The sequence below is a fragment of the Eleutherodactylus coqui genome, chromosome 8, assembly GCF_035609145.1.
Source record: "Eleutherodactylus coqui strain aEleCoq1 chromosome 8, aEleCoq1.hap1, whole genome shotgun sequence".
In the NCBI taxonomy this organism is placed as follows: domain Eukaryota; kingdom Metazoa; phylum Chordata; class Amphibia; order Anura; family Eleutherodactylidae; genus Eleutherodactylus; species Eleutherodactylus coqui.
Window position 1 is genome coordinate 52973876 of NC_089844.1, and position 27499 is coordinate 53001374.

General features: G+C 43.2%; 1 protein-coding gene across 1 annotated transcript in view; it reads left to right on the forward strand.

Annotated features, from left to right (window-relative positions):
- The window catches only part of ERBB4 (erb-b2 receptor tyrosine kinase 4), a 1004693-nt gene that overhangs the window by 49458 nt on the left and 927736 nt on the right, over positions 1 to 27499 (forward strand). The gene's annotated exons all lie outside the window — the stretch shown is intronic.

Here is a 27499-nt window from a genome sequence, read left to right on the forward strand (position 1 = left end):
CACATTTCTGGATGAATTGCAGGGAAGGGGTTATATATTTAACCCCTTCCCGACCATTCATCCTGCGATCGCCGGCAGCCCATTGCTTTCAGTGGAACCTGCTGTATTGCTGGCTCCATTGAATTCAATGGGCTAACATCGTTCTTCTCTGCCACAGCTGTTACAGCTGTGGCAGAGCAGAACGATCTTTACGCTGACAGTGGGTGGGGGTGGGGGGTCTCACTCTTGCCACTATTGTGGCTTAATAGTGGGACCTGGGAACTTGAGATGCAGCCCAACATGTAGCCCCTCACCTGCCCTATCCGTTTCTGTGTCGTTCCCATCACTTTCGTGAATTGCCCAGATTTTCACAAATGAAAACCTTAGCGAGCATCGGCGATATACAAAAATGCTCGGGTCGCCCATTGACTTTAATGGGGTTCGTTACTCGAAACGAACCCTCGAGCATCGCGGGAAGTTCGACTCGAGTAACGAGCACCCGAGCATTTTGGTGCTCGCTCATCTCTAATCTTTAGTAAAGAGTCGCCATTTCCATGGACATCACAGATCTGTGGACGCAGTGGGCTTTTCCATGTGGCTGAACAATACTTATATGTTGGTGAGATCACAGAGTGTGAATGGCATACAGTGATGAGGGGTTTATTCGATATACAGTAATCTGTCAGCGTGGAGCACGGTCCAGCATATCAATGTAATTGCTCTTTTTGAAGGATTTGATCTGCTACAAGCACTGGGGGCAGTTTTGCTCACTGAGCAAACCAATATTATTCTGCTGCCTTTTCAAGAGCTTTCCCATTCCAGGACTCAGATTTAAAGGTTACTGTACATATAGTTATAACTAAAATCCCCTTCTGATGTTGATTGCAACATTGTAACCATTCTTTCAGGCTTATGCACAAGGTTGTGTCACAGCATTCACACTCGGGTATGATCATTTATTCTTAAAGGGGCTGTCCCCACAGAAACAATGTCCCTCTTGTCCATTGGATGTGTCTAGTAGCCTATTGCATACAAATGATGGGACAGAACTACAAAACCAGACACAGACCATAGCACAGTGTAGCTCTGTTTCTAGGAAACAGAAAGCAGACTATTTTTTGCTAATTCTGGACATTTCCTTAACCCCTTTCCGTCCTATGACGTACATGTATGTCATGGGAGGGAAGGGGTTAGCACGAAATGCTGTACCTGTTTGGCATGTAGAAGGGTGGAGGCTGTAATCGACAGTTGGCATCCTGGTGCAGTGGTAGGAATGGCAGAGTACTCCGATCTCTGCCGTTAACACCTTACATGTCATGATTAATGTTGATTACGGCATGTATGGGGTTATGTAATTGGCTGCTGTCTCTTTAAGAGGTTGAGCCATAAGGTATTATAAAGTAACATTGAAGTATACGTACCCTTCAATGGAGTGAAACATCATTTATACTGTTCCGGATTGGTAAAGTTGTTTTTCTAAAAAAAAAATATGCTGCCCCCGTCTGTCAGTGAAAAAAGGTACTGGAGTTCAGTTTGACCATATGGATGGATGTTTGGAATAATGGCAATAAGTGGAATCGTTTGGGAAATTTTGAAAATTTTTCCCATTCTCCGGAATACCCCTTTAAATGTTCTCTTCTGTAGTAGCTTCTGTAAGTAAGTTGATGCTATACAATTATACTATATTTATAATGTTGAACAGGCAGCCTTGTAAAGGGGTGCGGTATGTAAAATGGGGTTTGGCTCAAGTCCAGAAGTTTTGTTAGTTTGTAAACTCTCTAAAAAACTGTTTCCAAAAGTTGATAAGTTTGTTGCACCTGTCACCTGTTACTTGGCAGGTGTTGTACAAGCATACTGTATGAAAAGTCATTAAAGGGGGTTCCCAGCCATTCTTCTCACATATACTGTATGTATGACATACCAGAATATCCCTTTGACTGCATTCTCCTTTTAGTTCACTCCGGTATTACAGTCTGGTCAGTAAAGCTTTTATGCTGCCAATGTTTGTTGTTGTCACTTAGTTGATGTTGTTTGGTTAATTAATAATTTATGTATTGACTGAGGAGCTTTACAGAATACTTGACTGTCCTATCAATAAATTATGGGTAATGCTGCTTTCACACCTGCGTTAGGGTTCAGTTCAGGGTTTCCATTTTTGGAGGAGATAAACTGAAATGAAATGGGAAAAAACGCACACATCCCCCCCCCCCCCCATTGGTTTCAAGGGGGTTTCAAGAAAAAGGAAAGGCTTCAGGTTGCTTCTGTTCCACTAGGTTTCCATTTCTTGGCTGAGAAAATAGCGCAGTCTGCAACATTATTTTTCTGAAAAAAAAACAAAACAGAAACATGACGAAATGGAAGCAAACATAAACCTTTCCATCTGCTTTCTTTTTTTTAAAACTTTATTGAAATCAGTGGGGTAAAAAAAAATGGATGCATTTTTTTCCATTTTTTTATTTTCTCCAAAAATGCAACAGAGGGAGGGAAACTAAGCCTAACGCTGGCGTGAAAGAGAGAGGGCATGTTCAATTTTCATACACATGTAAAAAAGGGCTCTATTCTCTGTGTATTGTAAAATGTACCTGCGCCAAAATTTGCACAAATACACCTGTGTGAAGGAGCTATAAAGGTCCAAGGAAGTATCTTTCAAACTCAGTGGCGCCCCATCCTAGCGCTGTGTCCCTGTGAAGTCAGCACACTCAGCAGCTTGACTCTTTCTACTTGCACATTTCCCATAATGATGAATGGGAGATGGGCGTGCAGAAAAAGTCAAGCTGCTGACTTCATGGGGACACAGCACTGCTCACTGAGTATGAAAGATACTTCCCCGCACTTCCCTCACCTTCGACCCCCACAGCTTAGTTTAATGAGCCCAAAAATCATGCCTCACCCATAATTGTACTTGGCATTTTGTTTCCAGAAAGCCTTCCTCTGAAATGTAAGGCTGGGTTCACACGGGGTGGAATTGTCGCAGAATTTCTGTGCAGACTTTTGGCACAGATATTCCGCCTGCAATCTTAAACCCAAGCCTAAGCAACAAAGTGGATGAGATTTGCAAAAATCTCATCAACAGGCTGCGAGCAGTCCACTGTGGCCAATCCGTGCGGGAACTGACATGCGGCGCGGAATTCAAATCCGCAGCACGTCAATTGTATCGCCGTTTCCGCTGCGGGAGAGAGATGCCCACCGTGGAATATAGGCGGACAAGCCGCTTCAAACCCGCGCCGTTCAAGGTGGCATTCCGCTGCGGAATCTTGTGGAATGTCCATGCGGTCCCACTGCAGACATTCAGCGGGATTTCCATGGGATTTATGCCCAGCCTAATACTAATAATCATAATATTTCTAAATATATATATATTGGTCTATCTATTTATGTTTCTTCCTCAGGTGTGGACAGATGCGTCATTCCCACTACGATTACGAAAATGCGCTATTGCGTATCTCATCATTCATTCCAAGTGACTAACAGTGGTCATGCCACATGCTATGCAAATAATGTAAAGTTTGTGGCATATACGCTATTAATGTAGTAGATCAGCAATCACCTTGCTGCAAGCTACATCTGTACCATATCTGCAGGCCAGGCAGCATATTGATACTGTGGTAGTGCAGTACACAGAAGGGCCAGTAGAGGGCCATAGACAGGACTTCTGGTGTGAGGGTTAACCAAGGGGTGGAGCAGGAACCAGATAAAAGCCAGTTCCTGCCAAAAAGGGAGAGAGAGGGGGCCAGCACAGCATAGGGAGGTGCTGCAGGCTGGTGGCCCAGAAAGGCAAGAGTCCGACAGGGATGACGCCCCTGGACTCACCCAAGCAGAGCGGAGGCTGGTGGCCTGGAAAGGCAAGAGTCCGACAGGGATGACGCCTCTGGACTCCCACCCAAGTTGGGGTGCTTATGGACATTGATGTGATTTGCTGTGCTGTGACGTGCTGTGAAATAAATGCTGGCAGGAGCCAGACAAAGATACATGCTATTCCTGAGCCGTATTTGCCCGTGTGGTGCGCCATTTCTGGTACGAGAGACCAGTGATCCCAAGGCAAGAGAACCCCCCTTGCTACACTACCTTAAGAGACCTTTCACACAGGCAGATCATTACTGCAGCCCCACCGTGGACTTTGCGGTCATGTAAAATTCCGCCTCAAAATCTGTAAGCCTACATGTGGACTTCGAGGCAGAATTGAAAATAGCAGAACTCTGCTGGCAATTCTGCGTCCAAATCCACATTTAGACATGCAGATTTTGGTGCAGAATTTGGTTACACGTTTTTGACCAGTGAATCCGTAGCAGCAAAATAGTCACCAAATGGTCAAGCATTGAGAAGGCAAGTGAGAAGACTGACATGATGTAACGGGAGTCTTTTGTGCTTCATTGCATAGTCAATATTGATTCTCTGCGATTACATTTCTTGAGATTGATCACTTCCAGCTATCTGTACTACTTTGGAGCTCCATGTGTGATTTTACACAATTTAATCCCCTGATATTAATCTCTCAACTATCTTTTTAATATTTTAGCAATCTCCGAAATTGCCTGAAACACTAATTTCCTGTCTAGAACTGCTTGAAAAAATTCACTTGATTTAGTAATAAATTACCTACCATTATACTGCGTTGAAGCGATTAATCACTGGAGCCCTAGAAGACCAATTATTAAGTTGCGGCACAGAGTGATCGAAGACGATGATCGCACTGCTGAGCAGTTATAAAGTCAGCTGTACTCTACTTCTGACATGAGAGGGGCTATCACTGTGAAGTAGGTCTGCTTTGGATGGACTGAAAATAGCTCAGAGTCAATCGATGTCATTTTTAAACTGAAGGTTCGTATTTTGTAAAGTTCTAAGAATACACAACGCTATGTGAGCAAATCGCTTAAATAGCAATAACCTAATATTGTATGAAAGAGATTATCTCAACTGTGTCAGCTGATCGTTATGGGTCCGACTACTGAAAACTCCGGCATTCAAAGTAATAGAAGAGCATGTAATAAATACATAAGGACAAGGTCCATTATAGCTTCAGCTCCTAATTATTTGCTGTGCTCCTAATTAATATATAACTTAATTATAACTTCTTCTTGTTAATGAAGGGGTGGTCCTCAGCAGGACAACCCTATCTATTACAGATGCCAGAACAATTAGAGAAGTAGATCAACTAGCGAGATGTTGTAGCATGACCTGAAGAGGGCTGTGCATACAAGGCTCCCCAGAAATATTGATGAACTGAAACACATTTGTAGGGAAGTCTATAATTCCTCCCTAAGGGCGCATTCAGACGGCGTATATCGGTCAGGTTTTCACGCCTCGCCGATATACGCTGCCCCTCTCTGCAAGGGGAGAAGGCGGGACGGGAGCTAGTGCAGAGCTCCCGCCCCTCGCCACTGTTTAGAATGGGAGGGTCGGGATGGGGGCAGAGCTAAGTTCCATCCTGTCCCGCCCCTCCCATTGCAAACAGTGGTGTGGGGTGGAGAGGGGGCTGGAGCTCAATGCACTAGCTCCCGTCCTGCCTCCTCCCCTTGCAGAGAGGGGTGGTGTATATGAACGAATGCATTGGAATCCAATGCCTCAGATGGTCGCGTTTGTCAGCCGGGCGTGAAAATGCGGCTGCATAGCCGTGTAAAAACGCCCCTGTGAATAAAGCCTAATTCCAAAGGGTTCACTTACTTTTTTTTTCCAATTCTACACACATATGTCTTGATTTTCTTGAGACAATCCAAATAATATTGCAAAGTCTCCATTCACCAATGTCCCACCATGAAAAAATCTGCACGATTGTCACTTCTGTATGTTATCTTAGCGAATTGCTCTTTGTACAATTTCTCTTCATACATTATATCAAACGGAACGCCCACAGACTGAGGAGCCACACAGGAGAATTGTTCTCCAATCAAGGCATTTACAATCCTTTTTGATTAGTTTGAAATTAGAAGGTTCAATGGCAATATTCAAACCATGAGCTGAAAAATTCTCTTTTCCTCTTTATAGAAAACTGCATTAAAATATTTGGGATTGCAGAGGCAAAGAAGGTTGAGTGCTGCGAGTTGGTTCCAAGGTTGGATTGGTCCATTAATCCCAGTCACGCTGCCTGCTCCAGTCTGGGGTCCTGGAGATGTGTATAGAGAGAGCGCAGCAGGTTTCTGGCACAAGGCAGCACAGCTGACTGACTGCAGCAGCACTTACCAAAGGCTCAATTCGCAGGCTGAGCACGAAATCAGGACACTTAGAAAATGCCACCAATAATGTCACAACAGTTTCAATTAGTTTATTTACTTCGCTCCGTTGAAAACAAAAGCAGCCCGTTGTTTATTTATTTATTTTTTAGATTCAATTTGCCGCTGTTGGTTCGCCTTCGTCCGCGCAGGAGAGGCTCGGCCAATCTGCAATGCTTGGCTGCCGATCAGCAGCGGAGACACTGGAGGGGTTGTGAAAAACATAGATGATTACTAGAAAATGAAACAGTCAAACCTAAATATGTAACCGCCGAACATGTTAAAACTGTCCAGTACAATGAAATGGGAAGGTAGAAAGCCGTTACTTAAACAGTAATTTTGTGTAGCTGTAGAGTCAGATTTCACGACATTTTTTGACAACCGGTTATTGCACTGAAGAGCTAATTATTGGATTTACACTGCTGATGGGTGGGAAAGGGGCACTTAGATGCCAAGCTGATATGTCTGTAGTCATGTTATAGCTTCAGCTAAACTAAAATCAACAGTTGCATTTTGGCAACACAAAACACTATTTGCAGAACTCCAACATATTCTTTGGGTTTATACATACAAAATAGTTGCTTACATCTGCCCCTGTAGAGAGATGTTTCATCCTAAACCCAATTTTTTTGAATGCCATTCAAACCATATGTCTGTTTTAGGCTTTATTCCCATGAGCACTCGGTCAGGCCAATATAGCGCCGGGTGTTTTTACGTCGGGCCCAAAAGATAGTCCTGGAACTATCTTTTGGGCCGGAATATGTCGGCTGCTGCATGGGCTCCTAGCCCATGACAGCGGTCAGAGGTGGGAGGGAGTTCAGCAGCGTGGCTGATAAACTCCCTCCCTCTGCTCTCCTCCCCGCTCATTCTTTGCAATGGGAGGGGGTGGCACAGGGACGGAGCTAAGTGCCGCTGCGTCCCGCCTCCTCTCATTGCTCTTCCCCTTCCTCACCCCTTGTCCACAGCCAGCAATGAGAGGAGGTGGGATGGGCGGTGCTTAGCTCTGCCCCCTTCCCGCCCCTTCCCATTTCAAAGAACGAGCAGGGAGAAGAGCAGACGTGAGCCTACTAGGGGGAGGGGAAAAGGGTGGTGGCATGGTGACCTCAACGTATATGCACTGGAGCCCATGCCGTGTGAATGGGCATACAAACACTAGATTTGTGCGCTTGTTCATGAGTTTCTATGCCCCAGATGGTAGCGTATATCGGCCGGCCATGAAATCGTCGGCTGATATACGCTCGTGTAAATAAGCCCTTAGGATGAGTAAGGTAACATAGAAACCCTTTCTTGGACTGGAAGACACAAATGCCTTAGAGACTTTACTGAGGCCCCAGTCCTGCTGAACTAAGCCACTATGCCATTGACCATAATGCGAGTATAGACTTTGTAGTCTAAGACCTTTTAGTAGAAGGGGTTTCCAGGGTCAAAACCATTGTGTGTCTTATTCTTAAATAATTCTTCATAGTCCACTTTGCATTTAAGCAGTGTGCTGACCTGGACCCCAGTATACTGTATTTTCATATGCAATATCTCTAAATATTCGGTATGGTAAGTGTGGGTGGCTCTAGAAAATTTTGAGCTATCGTATATACTCAAGTATAAGCCGAGTTTTTCAACACATTTTTTGTGCTGAAAAAGCCCCCTTCATCTCATACTCAAGTGAGGTAAAAAAAAAATGCAATACTCACCTCCCAGCCGGCATCTGTGCCCTCGGCGCGATAGTCTCCCTGGCGGTGCGGCAAGCTGCTTCAGACTTCTCCCCGCTGTCATCTCCCTGCTCGGCTTTGAATTCCCCCACTGTCAGTGCTGTGTACCTAAGCGCTGTGATTGGATCGAGCAGCAGCCAATCACAGCTGGTTGGGAGATGAGTGTTGCATTTTTTTTCCCACCTACTATGTACTCAAGTATAGCTAGGCTTATACTCAAGTCAATACGTTTCACCAGTTTTTTGTGGTAAAACTTATTGACTCGGCTTATACTCGGGTTGGCTAATACTCGAGTATATACGGTACTCAGATTACATATGCACAATAGATGATGCAAGCTATATTTGTAGAAGCAGGATCAAATCATATTATATACTCTTGGCACTATGAGGTTCATTTATAAATGACAGCCTATAAGGAAATGATAGGAATTGTAGGGATGTTGTGAGAAGGAAATTGACGGCAATGGAGTACATCTATGAGCCAGAGCAGGGAGTCTCTAACAAAAGGCAATTTCTGCCTTTTTTGAACAAAACATGTGGTGGGCCTATCTGCCATGTCTAGGCAACCATTGCTTTCAGACAGGTCCTAGCACTAACAGATGCCTCTCTTTTAGCCTAAGGCTCAAATTAAATTCAGGGAAAGTAGGATACCAGGCTATATGGTCTAAATAAAAGGCTTGGGACACATGGGTTTCCTAACTTTAAAAAACACCTCTTCTTTGGGGCCTAATCCTACAAATGAACCTGGGGAACGTAGGATACTAGGCTGTATGTATTTGTGGAGTAGTGGCTGCTTCCACTTTTGTTGTGCACTCCATCCCCCATCTGTCCCTAGCCTTTTTTTCAGACTATATAGCCTGGTATCTTACTTTCCCTGAGTTCATCAAGAAGCTTAAGTCAAAAGAAAGGTAACGTTTAGTGTTAGGATCCGTCTAAATGCAATGGTCATGTAATGGTTGGACGTGGCAGATGGGCCCACATGTTTTTATCAAAATATGCACTGAGAACCTTGCATTTTTATGTGGTTAGCATATATAACAGTTATGCATTTATTCAGATTACATGTGTATGAGTGCTGTTGCCACATACTTTTGCTTGTTCTGTATCGCTGCTGCCATGGCTTATGTGCATCTTCACATTTAATTAATGAGTTGTCTTTCGATAATTAGCGAGGGACTGTGCACTCTTAAAATCAGGGTAACAAGTAGTCATATGGAGACTGACAAGCTTTAAATCTGTTTCTTTCTTCTCTTCTACATCTTTCTTTTCACTTTGCCTCTGAGCTTCTATTGTGTTATAGGAAAACACAGAATTTTAATTTCCAATAGAAACAAAATATGAGCAAAGAAAGTTTATAAATGACAAAGAGAACAGTTTAATAGCCAGAAAAAAAGAACATTGCGGAGATAATGTCTCTGGAATGACTAGGGAGAATGATAAAACACTGACACATACACTCTTTATTCTCTCCGTTATTACTTGAATATGAACATATAGGGTCAGCTGCATGCCGTGGGTTGATGGAGCGGTTTCCTTGGGGGAAGGATATATCAAGAATGAACCTACGCAAGTGGCAGGATGGGGGACAATAACTAATGGATGCTTGACTTGTTGCTTTTCAAAACAAATCCATCCGGAGAAATACCTTGAAGCAGAGCTTTGGGTCCCAGCAGCGAACTGACTATAAAAGCAAGAAATACCAGTGTGTACAACAACCGTTTTCAATTCATCATCTTAATTCTCCAGGCAAAATAAGAGAAATATCCTTATAACTTTATCATAGATTTCAGCAACTTCATCTGCTCATGCTCCTTGGATAAAAAATAACACAAAAGTTATTCAAAAGTTCTAGTGCTGATGTCTGTTAAGAAAACAACTGTGGAACTCGTCTGTGGAACTCTCTGCCTGAGGACGTGGTGGTGGCAAAATCCATAGAGGAGTTTAAGAGGAGACTAGATGTTTTTCTAAAGAGCTATGATATTACAGGATATAGACATTAGATGACCAGCGGGGTTGTTGATCCAGGTCTTACATGTAGGTAGGAACTATCAAACGTTGATCTAGGGATTATTCTGACTGCCATTATGGTGTCAGGAAGGAATTTTCCCCCCTGAATAGGCTAATTGGCTTCTGCCTCTTGATGGTGAGGGGTCGGGGGCAACAAGGGGGTTGAAACAAGCTGAACTAGATGGACATTGTCTTCATTCAGCCTAACATACTATGTTACTAACTCCAGTCAAAAATTTTTTTTCATGCTTTGATTACATGCATTTATTAACGGACATGGCCACCTAGAAAGTTAAAGATGTCTTTCAAGACTTAAATATCGATGACCTACCCTAAGGTTGATCCACTTATATTAGATCTGTGGGTGTGCAACTCTAGGCACCCCTGCCAATAAGCTGTTTCAAGGGGCTGTGGCATTGGGGCAAGGATTGTGGTCTTTTTAATGTATACCATGCACTAGTGGCTGTGCCACTCCTTTGAATGGGACTGAGCTGCAGAAGCAATGGAATTAATGACATAGTTTGAAGAAGAAGCTGCAACACTTGGTTGTGCACCACGGCCCCTTCAAATAGTTGATCAGCGAGGGTGCTGGGTGCTGAATACCCACTGATCTAATATTGATGACTAATCATAAAGGTGTTTTAAGTATGGGCGGGCATGAGGGCATACAGGTTCTGTATGGTATCCTGTGGCTTATTGGTGCAGATTTGCTGTAACTGAGCCTCTAGATCATGAAAACCCATAGGCTATCAAAGTTAGCATCTCAGATGGTCCATATGTTCTTTTGGAGATAAATCTAGCAACTGGGCAGTTTTGAGGACTCATTCCAGTGACCCCCTAGCTAGGGGTTTGACAGGAGGAACGCCTCTCTCACACCCCTAGCTCCTGATAGGGTCCAGGCAAGAAGGTCCTAGCACCGTGTTCTTTGCTTATTGCCTGCCCTGCAGCCTTAGGTTGAGTAACATGGCAGCATGACCAGTTTATAATGTAAGGGTAAGAAGAAAAATAACCCTCATTGCAAAATAGGCGGTACAGCTGTGACTTTCACTGGAGCTCCTTTGCGGCGTAGCTGTGCATGATCCCGCAGCGCTTCTGTCAAATGCGTGCTGGCTGGCGGATGACACCTCAGTTTCTGCCACCGCCTGTGTGGTGCGTCCCGGGCGCCGGCTCTCTGCTCCGTCACGGCCAGTCCCCTGCTCATACTTGCTGTGCATGTGCTGCCAGCAGAGAAGCTCCTGGTGTCAAAGTCCTGAGGGCCTGAAGCACCAGCCCATGCGAGTGCATGACGGTCTGGTCGCTGTAGCCTTCTTGCTTCAGGAAACCGTGCTCCCAGTGACAGTCCCCCGGGGAAGCCTCTTGCAGGTGGAGCTGACAGCCTTGCAGGGACCACTGTATACCTTTTCCATCAATTGTTAGTGCCCTTCTAGGATCTGCAGCAGTACCTGCTCTGGAGCCAATCAAAACAGGGGGCATCACCCCCCTGTCAATCTTACCTCCACAAGTACTTCCTGGTGGTGTCAAGATACAACAATGCCTTTCAAAGATAGACATATTGTTTAATTACATAATGTAGCAGCTCTGTGATCTCTGGAATGGTCATTACAGAATGGCTTACACAGACCAGGCAAAGATTCACCCAACACTTGTAATTTGCTGAAAAATCATCTTATCTTAACACAACAAAGAAATTGAAAAACTATTTAAGGGGCGAGAAAAAGTTCTATTCCACAGTTTATTTAGGCCAATTTTACACTAACATTTTTGCTTTCTGTCTAGCTGTTCTGTTGTGGGAGCAGCAAAACAGAAATAAAATGTTTGCTTTCCTGTCCATAGAAATACTTAAAAAAACAAAGCCCTTCAGTTTTTAATCGATTTCTCAATTTCCCGTCTCCATTCCGTTTTTCAACTGGAATAAAAGCGGAGACTTCTGCATTTTTGTTTCTTGTTCAAAAAAGTAACAAAAATAGATCCATTTTTTTTTTACATTGTAATCAATGGGAGACTGAAAAAAACAGAAAGAATCAGCTTTCACCTGTCTCTCCTTTTTGTTTTTTTGTAAAGCAGAATCTGCAGAAAACCCACTGCTGTGAACGCCTTTAACATGTTAAGTGTCAAGTAAAACTTTGCATCATCTGTACATTTTATCAGACGGTCACAATAGTAATTTTACGCCTATGTCAGTTTCTTTTGACCTATACACATCAGAGTGTCTTTTATGTCCTGAGCTCCGATGCAAATACCATATCTTGTTCTAGCGTGCAATAACTCCATACAGCGCCATATGTAATGATGATGTACTGTATGCAATCTGCATTCATGTACATTAGAAAGTACATTCTTTTATATTGTTCTATGCAGCTTTATTACATTATAACGTATTTACCGGTAGTCAATGTTACTTGCTTCCCCTTTTACATCATAAACATCATAATGTTGGAAAGCTGGATGGCCATAGTGCCAGATAGGGTACTATCATGATTTTGCCATTCTTTTTGGAAAAATGTGACAAAATACCCCTGTCTTATCCCAGTTTTAAAAAAATAGACATGTGCCCAAACTCTTACATTGTCCTACGTTGTTACCTGCAGGGTCATCATTTATTTCATCTGATCAGAACTGTATTTCCTTTTACTCGTCCGGTTTAAAGTACAAATAATTATCACTCCAAGTCTTTTTTATGGACTAGATATTTTTAGACATAATATTCCGTGTTGTATGTGCCAAGCTCATTTAATGCTTAATCTATCAATATGTGTACTCATTTCTCTGCCACTGTGTTAGTTTTCCGCTGCTATTACAAGCTCAGGGGTCGGGAGGCCAAACAACTTGAAATACCAAACTAATGCTGACTGCAATTAATATAGCAAGCATTTGTAAGCAGTTCTTAAAATCCCCCCAACGCAGATACACAATCAATGATTTATTGATGGAACTGTCTTTATGCAGGCTAGAATAAAATGGTGCATTTAACCAAGCTTCAGTATGCTTTTGAGTAAATTCTAATATGTAGTAATCCGCACCCATACAGAAAGCTTTGTGGCAGCATATTGTAACATGTCGAAGTGATAACTGAGGCTTGCAGCAGTGGAATCTGCATCTCTACATTGACATGTTCTGTTGGCACTTTGGCCTATATATGGATTTAGATAACATGGGCCTGGGAACTCAGAAGAGACTCCATAGCAATCATCTCAGTGACATACAGTAGGTCAAACAAAGTTATAGAGCAAAGCTGCATATACTTTGTACTATCATGGCCACTATGGAAACTCGTCTGAGCCTGAAATTCTGAAAATAAGTAAGCTGCTGAATAGAAAACACTGTCTAAATCAATTGCAGTCAGATATGTATGCAAATGCATAAAAAAGATCTGCTCATTTGGCCAAGGATGTTGTCGAAAGTGGACAGCTATGAATGCTGCAAAACTAGATGCTAAAGGGGTTGGCCACTTTAAGTAAGGTACTCACCCTAAGGGGTTAATATCGCTATAGAGACAGATTTGAGAGAATCATAAAAAATGGAATCAAAATCACCATGTGCCCCAAAATTTGCACCACATTTTGATGCAACAGAGCACAGCATGCTCATTGGACTTTTCTGGTTGGAGAATTTTTGCTGCATAGTAGGGGAAGGAGATGCATAGATGCTATAAGAGAGAGAGAAAAGGCTGAGCAGGCATTGGACTTAGCCTGACGAAGCTGGAGACAATGCTGCATGAGACAGAAAGGAGTAGAATCAACTGGCATTGGCAGAAAGGAGAGGGGAAAATAGCATTCCCAACGATAGACAGGGCTGTAGGATCGCTTTGGTCAGTAGAAGTGTTGACTCCCGTGCATCCAGTCGTAAGTGAGGCTGGCCTCATCAAAGACGTTAGTTGTGCACATCACTAGGTTTAAAGCTGGTAGACAGCAGGCCTGCTGAAGGGTAGACATAGACATCACTGGGGAATCAGACTGTTAATAAGTCTCCATTGTACAGCCCCCTTTATGAACTGAAATATTTCACCAGAGAAAATAGCATGTTGACTCTGGAGGTGCACGAACCTTCGACAAAAGAGACACAGAAAGTTGTCTTAGAGGACAGCTGATTAGCAGGGTCCCTAGCGACAGATTCCTGCCAATCTACTATTAGGATAGGTCATTAATTGCTTACAACTGGATAGCCCCTTCAACAGTTTAAGGCCCTTTAGGTAAATTTCCTATGAAGTTGCCATCCGCCTTAATCCCAGCAGTTACAGTGGACAACTTCCAAGTAAATAGCACAAGTAGCGAACTTTCACTTATGTCACAGAAAATAGCATCTATAGCAATTTCTTAAAATAGTTTAATTATGTGAATGACTGTGGAAACAGTACAGTAATACAGATGCTATTGTCCTGTAAACCTGTTAGCATGACTTATAATGGAGTGGAATGAGAAAATGACTCAAAAGAATAAAATATACATAGATATATGGAAAGACAAATGACATTTTCCTCACTCCATGCTGGGCTGTAAAAGTCTCCATTGTTATAATAATTATAGCTGTTCGGTAGATTTGTGGAAATTATTACATCATGAAATTATACCTCTTCTGCTCCAAACAGAAATATAATTTTGTCTGTGAAAGTGGTTTGAAATGGTGTCTTATGTTCTGTGTTTAAATGTCAGCAACCTATACCGTTCTCCTGGACTCCAGTGAAGAGTCTGTGGCTTGAACAGTGCACAGTTTGGGGCAAAATGAATACCATGGAGTCCATAGAGGGGTAGAGCTCGGGCTGGCTGTTCTCCAAGGGCAATATGAATCATTTCTCCTCACTACAAGCAGTGTAACATTAGCAAATATTACAGAAGGGACCAGGACATCAGGGATGGAACAAGCTCCTTAGGTACGTAAGCCAACTGCCCATCACCACCTTCAATCCATAAAGGTCACCACTATGGCTGATGGATGGAAATTCAATAATTTAATTACTTGGTGTTGGCATCCCTTTTCTAACATTGCTATTCCCGAAACTGTAGATACTTCACATATCCCTCCACCCCCATCCACACACGTACAGTTCACAATGCAGGACTGGTTCCCACTCTAGTATATATCAGTAGTAGGGTCTGCCAGCTTCTGCAGATTCTCTTCTCGCTGCATCCTTCACCTATAGTACACATTATAGGTGTTTTTTTTCTTAAATTCATGAATGGTAAACCTGCCCATAACTGCGTCCTAAGTTATCGCCTACCCCACCAACCTCTCATCCCGCGTTATCGCCTACCCCACCAACCTCCAATTCTGCCTCTGCGGTGTGCTGCCGACAATATGCAAAGTTTATGGGCCAAATGATCGCATTGAAAACCATTGGTCCTCATAGAGTTTGCTTCGGCCAGTGTAAATTTTCATTTACAATGAATGCTGATTGACTTGTTATATTGCTGACCAGCTCTCTTTGGACAAGAAATCTGCCCCATAGATGGAACCTACATTATAGTTGTTCTAATGACAAAGATCTAGGGTTGTCAAATGACCCCTTTCTTCTGCCTGCCCCCTTAGACTTTGAGTTAAGCCTAGATTCGCCTTTTTTCAACCCTGACTCCCAAAAAAGGAAGAGCGCCATTTATAGCAAGTCAGAGGTTCATTTGATTTGTCACTTTTCATATCACAAGTATCGCAACATATGCTACTTATCCTGGTGATAAATCCTCTTTAAAGGTACATGCACTTGGATGTGTAAGAAGTTACGCCCAAGATTCACTATTTTCATCCGAAAATCAGAGAAATATAGGACTTGCTGCAATTTGTTTTTCTCCAACTACCCTGTTTCCCTGAAAATAAGACATACCCTGAAAATAAGACATAGCATGATTTTCCAAAATTTTTGAGGATGCAAAATGATTTTTCAGGCTTTTTGAGGATGCTTGAAATATAAGCCCTACTCCAAAATTAAGCCCTGCTAACAGTTAATTTAAAAAGTCAATTTAAATAGTGTCCAGGCAGCTATACATGTAAAAAAGTTAAATCTTTTTGAACAAAAATTAATATAAGACACTGTCTTATTTTCGGGGAAGCACGGTATTTGAGTATAAAAGCCCATATGAGTAAGCACACTCAAGGGCATGGTTGCTGTTTGTGTCTCATTTTCAGAACAATTTTTTTGTCTGAAAATTGGACATAATAAAAGGCCGTGTCCATGTACCCTAAAGAGTAAACAAGAGTGTATATATTATTCTGGATAGACATTTTAATCAGTAACAAGGGGGCATCCTCAACATCTAGAACATAGAAAGTTTCTACACTAACATACAAGGGGGTTCTTTACTGTAAGAGCAGTGAGACTATGAAACTCTCTGCCTGAGGACGTAATATGTGATGGTGAACTTAATAACATAGTACAAGCGGGGTCTGGGCACCTTTCTTGAGTTCAACAATAATACATGTGATAGCCACTGATTACAGTAGAAGAGGTGGTGATCCAGGGAGTTATTCCAACTCCCAGATTTGGAATTGGAAGGGAATGTTTTCCCTAAAATTGGCTTCTATCTATCTCTTGTTTTTCTTTTACTTCTTCTGGATCAACATTGCATAAAAAAAGTAGAATTCAATATGTCTTCTTTCAACCTTACACACTATGTTAAATTGAAGCAGAGTATCTACTCTATTTTCGCATCATATGATGATGTCATGCCGCAAGGCTTAGCAGTGAAAAGCAAATGACGGGAAACAGAAATCCTTTCAATTGACTTAATCAATGTTACAGGAACGCATATCAAGCAGTGACAGCATGCTAGATTCTGCTCTGCCCTCTACAGTCCAATTGTAGTAGCTTGGTAGTTAATAAAACTGCAAAAAGAGAGAAGAGCAACCTAAGGTGTCCAGTATTTTACGTTACTGTTCTTCTATATTGGATTTGTATAGACGATGAAGTTGTTGCCCATTATGAAATGAAACTTATCAGCCGGTGTATAGAGGACATAGTTTTGTCCTTGTCGCAATTTATAAGCAGAAATGGAAGCTGTGCATCGCTGTGCTATTTACATGTCTTTATCCCCCAGGTTATGTCATTGTGTTGCCGTGAGTTTGTTGAACAAGGTACAGATTTTAGCTGAGTTGTGTCCCTTGTTGCGGAGCCGCACTTGAAAGTGGAGCATTTTAACCTGTTCCTATTCTACTCTTTAATTCTCCCAGAAGTGTGAGCCTCTGGCAGGATATTATTATTCTGAGTGTTTCCAGATGAGGAGCAAAAACAAATGCATGAGTGTATAATTACACTGCGCTCCCGTAGACTCACTCAGTGTCCTCGCCTGCTAATTGGAAAGTCTCTGCTACATGTAATGCAATATTTAACAATAGAAGAAAGACAAATCCTCTAGGTGCAATAAGTCTATACCCATACTGACAGGCCTGTCGTACCCTATTACTGCGGGGTTACAAGGCTGGTCAGCAGGGGTCGGGCTCGGGTTCGTTATCTGAAAGGGCTGCTCTTTTGAATTCCGAGCATTGTATTTACTTGCAGAGAGGGTCCGCTTTTGACTACCCAAGATCAGAAGGAGCCGTAAGAGGAAATGACATACCGACCGTTGGAAAGACTAAGCAGTTGCAATTTTTTGGAAAAGATTGGGCCGGAGCTAATAGCGGGATTCGATAAGCTCTTCATTCACTTTATTACTCTGGAATATTCCCATATAGCCCCTTATACTAAAGCAGTGAAAATCAGGGCAAGCTGTGCAGCAGCCTCATTATGAATAGCCGCCTATGCCAAATGACTGTTAATTATTATTACAGGCACAACAGCTGGTTAATAATAAACTCCCAGAAGGAAAAGCCCAAAGAAATAACAGAATTCAGGTTAATAGAAGAGCAGTGGAATAAATATTTTGTAATAATTATGATTTTTTTTTTTGCCGATTTTACGTCAACTGGAACCCAGCTTCAGCGTTCAGCTGTTCGGTTTTGTCCGCTATGCACTAGAAGCGTCTTGAGTGTGTGATTGACAAGCAATCTGGCCTATCCATAAGACCATATGGTTTTCCTCCCTTAATTAGCCAGTCCTTACTGTGCTGGTGAGAGAACAGATGCAGAAAGAAGTAAATTACCTTCATCTCTGCTGAAATAAAAATGGCACTCCACTTTATAATCGGGTTTGATCTTGGGCTGTTTGAAAAATTGTTAACTTCTAATATGCTGGAGAGTTGTTGGGCAGTTTTTGCGTTGTAAAGTCTTTGCTGGTTGAATAGGTATAAAATGTTCCGAGGCTCCACAGTGAGGAGAATATTTAATATTAAATTCCTATGGATATCCGAGGGAAATAGCAATTAACTTTTCTTCCCATAGGAAAGATAGATGAAAATGGCGTCTCGAGAACTGATTTTTTTGGCATCTGGTTTGGTGATGAGCGAGCATACTCGTTAAGCACAAATACTCAAGAGAGTATCGTCCATTTGGAGTATCTGCCTGCTTGTCCGCAAAGATTCGGGTGCCGGCGGGGCTGAGCGGTGGGTTGCGGGAGTGAGCAGAGAGAAGCGGGGGGGGGGGGGGAGAGAGACAGAGACAGATCATTTCCCCGGCCGCCCCCCGCCGGCACCCAAATCTTTGCGGACGAGCAGCAGATACTCAAAAAGGATGATACTTGCTCGAGTATTTGTCCTCAACGAGTATGCTCACTCATCTCTAATCTGGTTCCATCTCCATGGAAAAGGCAGTTCACTAACTACATCACAATTCCTTTGGTGGTCTGGCACCCCCATGGTCTGGGATACCTACTGATTTGTGATCTGCAAGGGTCACTTTACTCTTATGCGCTAAAAGAATTGGATACTTGGAAGTTCTTGAATGGAGAAAATAGCATAGAGTTTTTGGCAGTATCTAGAATTACTTTGGGGAGGACTTTTTTCACGAAAAAGTAAAGAGGGTGAACTGGATATGCTGTGTTATCAGAACTTTGTTTCTTAGGGGCCTATCTATTTGCCAATTAGTATAATTTTCAATATAATTCAATTTTGAACACTAATGACTATGGAAAAACAACATTGACATACTCAGATCAAATAATTAAAATGCAGAGGTATTCCTTTAATAGGCTACAACTTCCCCAATGGTGAAATGTACTTTGCTTACACTCCGTACCATGGGAAAAAACATTGGAACAGTGATGACTAATGAACTCTCATTCTTGAAAAAAGAAAAATTAATTAAGCAGAGAGAAAATATTATAGTTCTTATATTTAAACCCAAGTTTTACTACACGTCTTATGTAGTGATGAGCGAGTATACTCGCTTAAGGCACTTTACTCGAGCGAGATACTGGCACTGGCATGACCTATAGGCAGGTATTGACTCAAAAGAGTGAAACTGAGGATAAGGATTATGATAAGCTTTATTTCAAACCAGCAGGTAACAGTTTTTCAGGTTCCAAGACCTCTTCCTCAGATAGCTTACTGGAATTGTATGTAATGGTCAGATGTCCAAAGGCAATCAAACTTAATGGATCATAGGTGGCCAGCGATGAACAATGAGCGGCCAAGGACAGACATTTAACAATAGCTATGTTTCCTAGACCAAAGCACAGTAATCTACCATCTCTGCTAGAGAATACTCCCCTTGAGGGTGCTCTTCCGCCTGCAGACGAGCGGAAATCCCGCCGCGGGATTTCCCGCGGGATTTCCGCCGCTGAAAGTCTGCATAGGAGTGCATTACAATACGCACTCCTATGCAGACGGCCGCGGTTTGGCCGCGCGAAATCTCGCGCGGCAAACAAACCGCGGCATGTTCTAATTTTGTGCGGAGCACGCACTCACCTGGCCGCCGGCTCCGGTCTGCGCATGCGCCGGCTGCGCGGCAGCCGGCACATCAAAGAGCCGGGGCCGCCAGGCGCGGGTGAGTACGCGCTCGCCCCTGCAGGCTCTGGGGTCGGATCGCGCGGCGAGATTTCTCGCTGCCGGATCCGACCCGCTCGTCTGCAGGCGGCCTAAGGCCTCCTTCCCACGAACGGATTTCCGCCGCGTAATTCGCGGCGAAAATCCGCTGCGTTGCCCGCAGCTATTAGGTTCTATTGAACCTAATAGCACAATGCTCACGATGCGTAATTCCACCGCGGAATTACGCACCGCGATTTCTCCCGTCCTCACCCGCAGCATGCTCTATTTTCTGCGGGTGAGGACGGGCTGTACGCACTGACGGCTTCCATTGCAGTCAATGGAAGCCGTCCATTCACGCTATCTCCCGCTGTAACCAGCGGGAGATAGCGTGAAAAAACGCTTTCCCGCCCACCGCCGAGCGTCATATGACGCCAAATGACGCGGTCCGGCCGCGTCACGTGACACGGCCGGCCATGCACGTGACACGGCTGGTGACGCGAGGGCGGTGGGCGGTGACGGGCGGTGACGCGCGGCGGTGGGCGGGGAAGCGATTTCACGCTATCTCCCGCAGGTAAGTATAGGGGCTCTGGGGGGCGCCGTGACGGGCTTCACAGCGGAATATTACGCTGCGGAGCCCGTCACGCTCGTGGGAAGGAGGCCTAACTCTTTACTTTTTTCTCTTGCTTCACACTATATATAGGGTAGTAAGTTTCATATGATGGGGGATGCAGAGGTGAAATCTTGAAGTTGGCTGTGTAAAAAGCAGACAAGAAGAGATAAAAGGAGGTCTTATCAAGATAGGAAATTATGAGAGGGGTAGCTAATTGGAGATTTGGTCAGATATGTTTGGAGTGGAAAAGACAAGTTGTGAACAACTTTGTATTTTATTGTTAATAGATGGAACTGAATTTACTGGGTGATAGGTAGCCAGTGAAGCGAATGGCATAGGAGACAGGTAGAAGAAGAACAAGAGGAGAGGTGGCTTAACTGGACAGTAGAGTTAAGGATGGATTGATGGGGTGCAAGAATGTTGGGGAGCAGCGGGGGAGAACGGAGAGGAACGGAGGGGAGATCTCTCCCTCTCCCCCCCCCCCCCCCCCCCCCCCCCCCCGCTACCCCCTGCTCACTGCCGCAACTCACCTGTCAACCGTGCCGGCAGCCGAACCTTTTCTTACGAGCGGGGAGATACTCGCTAAGGACAATGCTCGATCGAGTAATTGTCCTTAGCGAGTATGCTCGCTCATCTCTATTAGTATTATATATTTTAAAGCAATGTAATTATTCAATGTAACCTTTTTTCCCAACACTCTAAATACCTTTACCTGTTTTCTTGGTATCACTGATCAGTGGTTATCATTTGAAGAACCATCCACTAAAGGGAACTTATTTTGCCTCACTTCTAGCACTTGTCTGTGTGCTAATGCCCCGTGACTTATTCATTATATCCATGGCTGCATTGTCCATGAAGAAGGCCCAGATCCTGTGACAAAACCAAATCTAATTTCCAGCCCTACAACTCTTCTAATATATTACAGCCTTTGATCTGCGTTCTGTTAATATTTTGCTTATAAATAAAAAATACCCTTGCATATTTTCCAAGCAACAATAAAGTAGAATTCTGTAAGAGGGATTTAGGGAACATAAAACAGCCATGTGAAATAAGATGAATACTATAATTAAAACATATTCCCTTAAGAACTAGAAAGGATTTTAACATTAGAAGTGGTCATAAGTTACTTAACTTCAACACAAATATTTAATTACTTTTTAGTTTAGTTAAAGAAGAAAGTTTCAAAAAAATACATATTTTTTAAACTGCGGCACTTTTAATTTCTGCATAATGAGTTTTAGAGTATTTTTTAAAAGATTTTGCCATATATTTATGCCAAAAACGTTTGACTTGTGAACATAATGATATTATATGCCACATTTTGCTACCCAAGACAAAAAGTTGTTTGCTTAGGTCGGGCTCACATGAGCATATTGTATAAAACGCTGCGTGTTTTACCACTGTATGAGGCAGCGAAGTTTGGCACACAAACACAATGCAATTGCGCATGTACACCGTTTATTACGCACCCATAGGGAACAATAGGGCATTATCAAGTGTAATACGCGGTAAAATAGAAGGTTATTATACACAATGTATATACACAAGTATGAATGGATCAATGAAAATCAATGCACTTTCATTGACTTCATTTACCATGTATGTATCAAATTACGCTCGTGTGAGCCTTCCATAATAGCGTATGAGAATTATGCTTGTGCCATAGCGTGCCAGCATGAGCATGGTCACATCTGTATTTCTAAAAATCTCAGCTGCAGTTTGCCGCTGTAATGGGGTTAATCTGTATACAGTTGTCTATGGCTCTTACTGACCTAAATAGTAGGTGAATAAAGATCAGCCTTCTAGTGGTGGCAACAAGCACCCAAGATTTAGTGTTTGGGATAAGCGGTACTATGCTCAGTGCAAAATAAATTGGACAGAATAACCTCTAAAAAAAAGAGAAAAAACTACTTTCTTAGATTGTTGATTATATTGTAATATGCTAGACATAGAAGAGATGAGCAAACTTTCGAAAAGTTTAGTTTGACCAGTCAAAAAGTTTGGTTTAATCTGAATTAGTTTGAACCAAACCAAAATTCCATAAAAACACTTGAAATAGTATTGAACACTAAGGACCTTGAAACAATGATGGTGGTAGTGGTCCTTTGATGGATGTGGCTCGGTGGTTAGTACTGTTGACTTGTAGAGTTAGGGTCACAGGTTCAAATCTGACCATGGAAAACATCTCAATACAACTTAATACAGATCACATTTGAACCCAACAGTGCTAAGAAGTATTCTTATTCTCACATTCTAAGAAGCTACACTTCTCTTTCCTTCTCCAGAAGAGAAGAACAAGAAGAAGCACAAAGACACACAAACGACATGCAGATGTCATCCTTGGTGGGATTGGAAATTAGGACTCCAGCACTGCAAGGCACTGCCATTGAAAGACCCCAAACAGTGTTGTTTTAGGGCTCTTAGACAGTGTTCAATACTGCTTTTAATAGTTTTCATGAACTGTTGCTTCTGCCGAAACTACCTAAGGTTCGGATTCCCTCCTTACCAAACTTTTAGCAAAGTTCAACCCGAAACTGGATTCTACGGCTTCCGTTCGCTCAACACTACTGCTTCTGTACGTGTAACCATAATCAGCATGTCCAAACTGTTACTGTCCCCAAGATCTCAATCTGTAACTGCACATACAAAGTGTTAGTACTTTTGATGCTCGGTGTAGTTAATAACTGAATCGACTTCTTTAATAGCTACCTCGTTAAATCTGGTTAATTATTAAGGAAATGTGGAAGACCCCTTTAAGAATTGGTTGGCAACTGTTGGAGGATGTGATTAAGTTAGCAGGATAATAAATATGGTAAATATGTAGAAAAGCTGTGGCAGTTCCACATCACTGATAACTAGCCGGTCCCAGCGCTCTTTAAGCAGCCGTTGTGTGAAAAGGGAAGAGGGAATTTCTGTTATTATATGAAATACTTTCTGCCTGAGCAATTAAAGAATCTCAGCAGCAGAGATGTGATGGATAAGCAAGTAAAACCTCATTAGGGGAACTGACGTAGGACAGCGGCTCAGTGGCATGTGGGATAAGTGCGAGCCAATTTGGTTAAATAGCTAAAATCAAGCATTGCTTATGGTGCATCAGGGTGGAATAACTTTCCGTTAAACAGCAGCCAGCTCACAGAATTCTTTGTTTTTTTCTCCCAGCCATATAATCTCTTGTTTTCCTCTAAATCAAGTTGTTCATTCACCTGAATAATCAGGGCAAAGTAATCTTTCTTTTCAAATGACCTGTTTCCTCCGGTGTTCTGCTAATGTTCTTTTGAAGATCTTTTACACTTGGGTTGCCTTGCAGCTAACACTCGGTTGGATTGCCTCGAGGCAATAAAGGGTTAAATTGTTTGTGCGAATGGTGATTGTTCCCAGAGACGCAGCAGACACCCTGCACGCTGCCAAATTCGTTAATCACTGAACTCTACGGTGGTGCGAGGGCTGCCATAATTAAAGAAGCTGTTTTGCATGCAGCGCAACTTAAAACTGATAGATTTGTCGTGATCGGACTTGGAAGGAGCACTCCCATTGTTTGAGACTAAGCCCTGGAACTTGGACATTGGGGTTCTTCAGTAAACTTTAACTTGACTTTCTCAATGGCTTTTGTTGGAATGTGTCAATTTAAAGCTTGCCGAAACTGGACATTTAACATGTTAAAGAGGTATTCTGGGCACCACTGGACTCCTGTATTGACAGGAAGTGCAGTAGAAGACCGACACTCCCATTGATTGCAATGGGAGAGAAGACGGCGCTTCCACTTCCTGCCCTGACCACTAATGACAAGTGGCACACTACATTGACAGGGGGCCAGATGATGAGTTGATTGATGGGGATCCTGAGTGGTGAGTCCCCGTGGATCAACTATGGATGACCTTATCCAGAGAGAAGGTCGTCAGTTGAAATTGCCTAGAAAAAACCCCTAAGTGTCAAGATAATGATTGCTGTATCTGTCACCCTTGAGTAACATTTTACAGCTCATGTATAGAAATCCCATTTGTAAATCCATTACTTTATGTATTTCACTCTGATCCTGACTTAGCCCGCAGCTGAATTTACAGTTCTGTTGGTTGTCATTGAAAGCAACAAACAGGTTGTTACCAGACTTACCTTTAAAGGGGTTGTCCAGCAAAAAGAAGTTATCCTCTATCTGCGGGATAGGGGATAATGGTCTGATTGGTGGGGTCCAAGCTTTGGGGACCCCAATGATTATAAGAATCTGCTCTCGAAGGTCCCTGAATGGAGTGGCAGTCAACTATGTGTGCGGTTCCATTCATTTCAGTGGTCCTGTAGATTTCTTTATGCCTACATACGCACACATCATGCGTACTTATGCGATCCCAGTGTCTTTAATGGACAATTTCGATCTGTAAAGCTGTCCAAAATAGAATATGCTGTGATTTTTTTTTTTAAATGAATATAAGGGCTTCTTCAGATGAGCACATGCGCAAATACGTTCGCCGCTATGGAGCCTATTTGCGCATGAAGCAGTCAAGAGTCTTTTCTTTTTTACCATTTAAACTTCACGCTACTGCAGGTGCAAAAATTCAAAAAACAGAAAGATAGGTCCTGCCCTATTTTTTCTCGCACGTATAAAAGCTACATGCAAGAAAGATAGGGCAAGGCCTATTTATTCTCTCACGCATAGGAAAATCGCACGAGAAACACTTCGTGAAAATGAAACCATTGAAATCAAAGGTTTGGCTTCGTCACGTATTGGGGGTATGATTTTCATACCTGCAAAATGTTCCAAAAACACATCTGTCTGTTTACGCCCTAATGTACCTGCGTGAAAAGCGCACGTCTGAATACCTCAGTGTAAATCAATGGGGTTTAAGCTGTCCGTAATTACACGAGTACAACTACACGCAATACACAGCGCAAGCACACGTGTGTGAATGAGCCCTTATAACCAGCTCCTTGAAAGCAACCATAAGGGCTTCTGCAGATGACTGTATTCGCACGTAGGAAAATGCAGTGTGCAATTCGCAGGGAATAGAACCCACAGATTTCAATATGTTCATTCTCAAAAATAGGACCTGCTCTATTGGAGGTGCGCAAAAGCGCATGTACATACGCGCGGGTGTGCACAATACGCTGCGCAAGCTTGCACACACCTGCACCTCCTTTCGCTTGTCTGAAGCCACACTAAGGCCATCTGCACACGGGCAGAATCCAGAATGGGCGTCCGCCTCCTGGTTCTGCAGCAAATACCGCCCATAGCATGCTATGGCAAATCGCGATTTCATCTCCACAAGTGGAAATTGATTGCTATTTTTTGTTCGCGGAGAAGAAATCGCAGCATGCTGCGATTCTGTGTAGACTCCGCACAGACGGCTTCCATTGAAATCAGTGGAAGGCGTTTGATCCGTGGCCCTTCCGCAATGACACTGTGGAAAGGTCGCGGATTCCATGTCATCGCTCTGTGACGATGCAGGAAAACCAGTAGTTTAAAAAGAAAAAAATCTGTCCTTCTGATATTCAACGGCTGGCCGTGCGGACCATCGCAGTATAGCAAAAAGACTTTGATGGATGCCAGCCGGGCACAGCGGCCTTATGCTGATGGGGCCCTCGTTGAAAATGATTTCGACACCCCCAGTTTGTACAGTTGGTTCCAGACAGAAGTGACAGTTGAGATTTCAGCTCTGAAGCCTGCAGTTTTGTGAATGCAGCTTCAAGCTGTAATACAGGATGTCATTGAGAAATGCAGGTTATTCAATGCAATCTGCAAATAGTAAAATGCACATTAGAACACTCGCCGTCCTCCTTTTACCTAGTTTGGACTACTTTGTCTTGCCCTCTGAGTATGTCAGGAGTGCCTACATGAGAGGGGTTTGTATTCTTTAGCACTCTGCGGCTAGAGTGCTGTATCCGCCAGTGACTGCTCCTTGGAGACTTCTCACCTTGTTACTCCGATAAAGGGGGTGAAAAAGAGATAATGGAAGAGAGAAAGTAAGCGTCCTGCTTTATGTGCCTGCAAGTGATAATTAAACATAGCCGAGCATTTCTTAGGAGAGGCGAATCCTTCAGCAGGAATGGAGAGGTTATTATTTGGAAATTTCCAGAGGTTAGTGATGGCGCTTCATGCATAACTAATCCATGGAGCATCTCTCCAAGCTAGTTAAGCCAAGGAGCCGTTTTAATATTCCACCGCCTTAGGTGTCGAATGCTGATAGACAAGTATTTATGTGCATTGAACACCATTGGGTCATTTCAGAGTGGCGAATTAATTGTTTTAGCGCCGACGGAGTTTGCATGCCAATTGTCCTTCTCTTCTAGTGTTTTTTCTGTAACATTTAGTCAAGGCAATCGAGTTTAGATTTCCGTCACCTGGAGCAGCGGTAGAGGATGGGACCTACCGAAGCACCTTTTGAACTAAATCTCACAGCTAATTGAGAGAAGCTTCCTCAGAAATGCGCAGAATTAGATTGCGTGTCAACGATTGACAGGAACTGGCTGCTTCTAATTTTCTTCACTGCATTTTTTTGCTGCGTGATGTAATGTGATGTGATGTGAATGGCAGGGAGCTCATTCGATTAATAATCTAATGACATTGCTTCGGCATTAACCCTTTCCTCTTCTTGAAATTTTTACCATTAACATTAGAATATTCTGAATAGTTTTATAGTTTTTGAAGACAGCGATGTTAAAGGGAACTTGTTCCCAGAAACTACGTTACGGGGCTCAAAAGTAAGGGAACGGGGAGTCGGGGAGCTGCTTTTTATACTCAATGGGTTCCCTGTTGTAGCGCCATGCCAGTGAGGAATTAGGTGGCGCACACAACTTGACTCTTCAGAAGGCTATGCGCACACACTCTCCCATTGAAATCAACGAGAGAGTCCTGCTGTTTGTGGACACTGATTTCTTGGAGAACAGCGCTGAAACAGCAGCTCCCCGGACCTCCTGTTCCTTAGGTTTAGGCTTTGTCCTCACAAGCGTATATTGGCCGCCGTTTTCACAGCCGGCTGATATATGCTACGATCTGAAGAGTTAAAACTCATGAGCGGATGCACAAATCTAGTGTTTGTACGCCCGTTCAGGCGGCATGAACCCCGGTGCACATACACCGAGGCCACCATGCCGTTGCCCCTTCCCCTTGCCTCCCCCCTCGCCGGCTCACCTCCTTTCTCCTCTTCTCTGGCTGTTTGCAATGGGAGTGGACGGG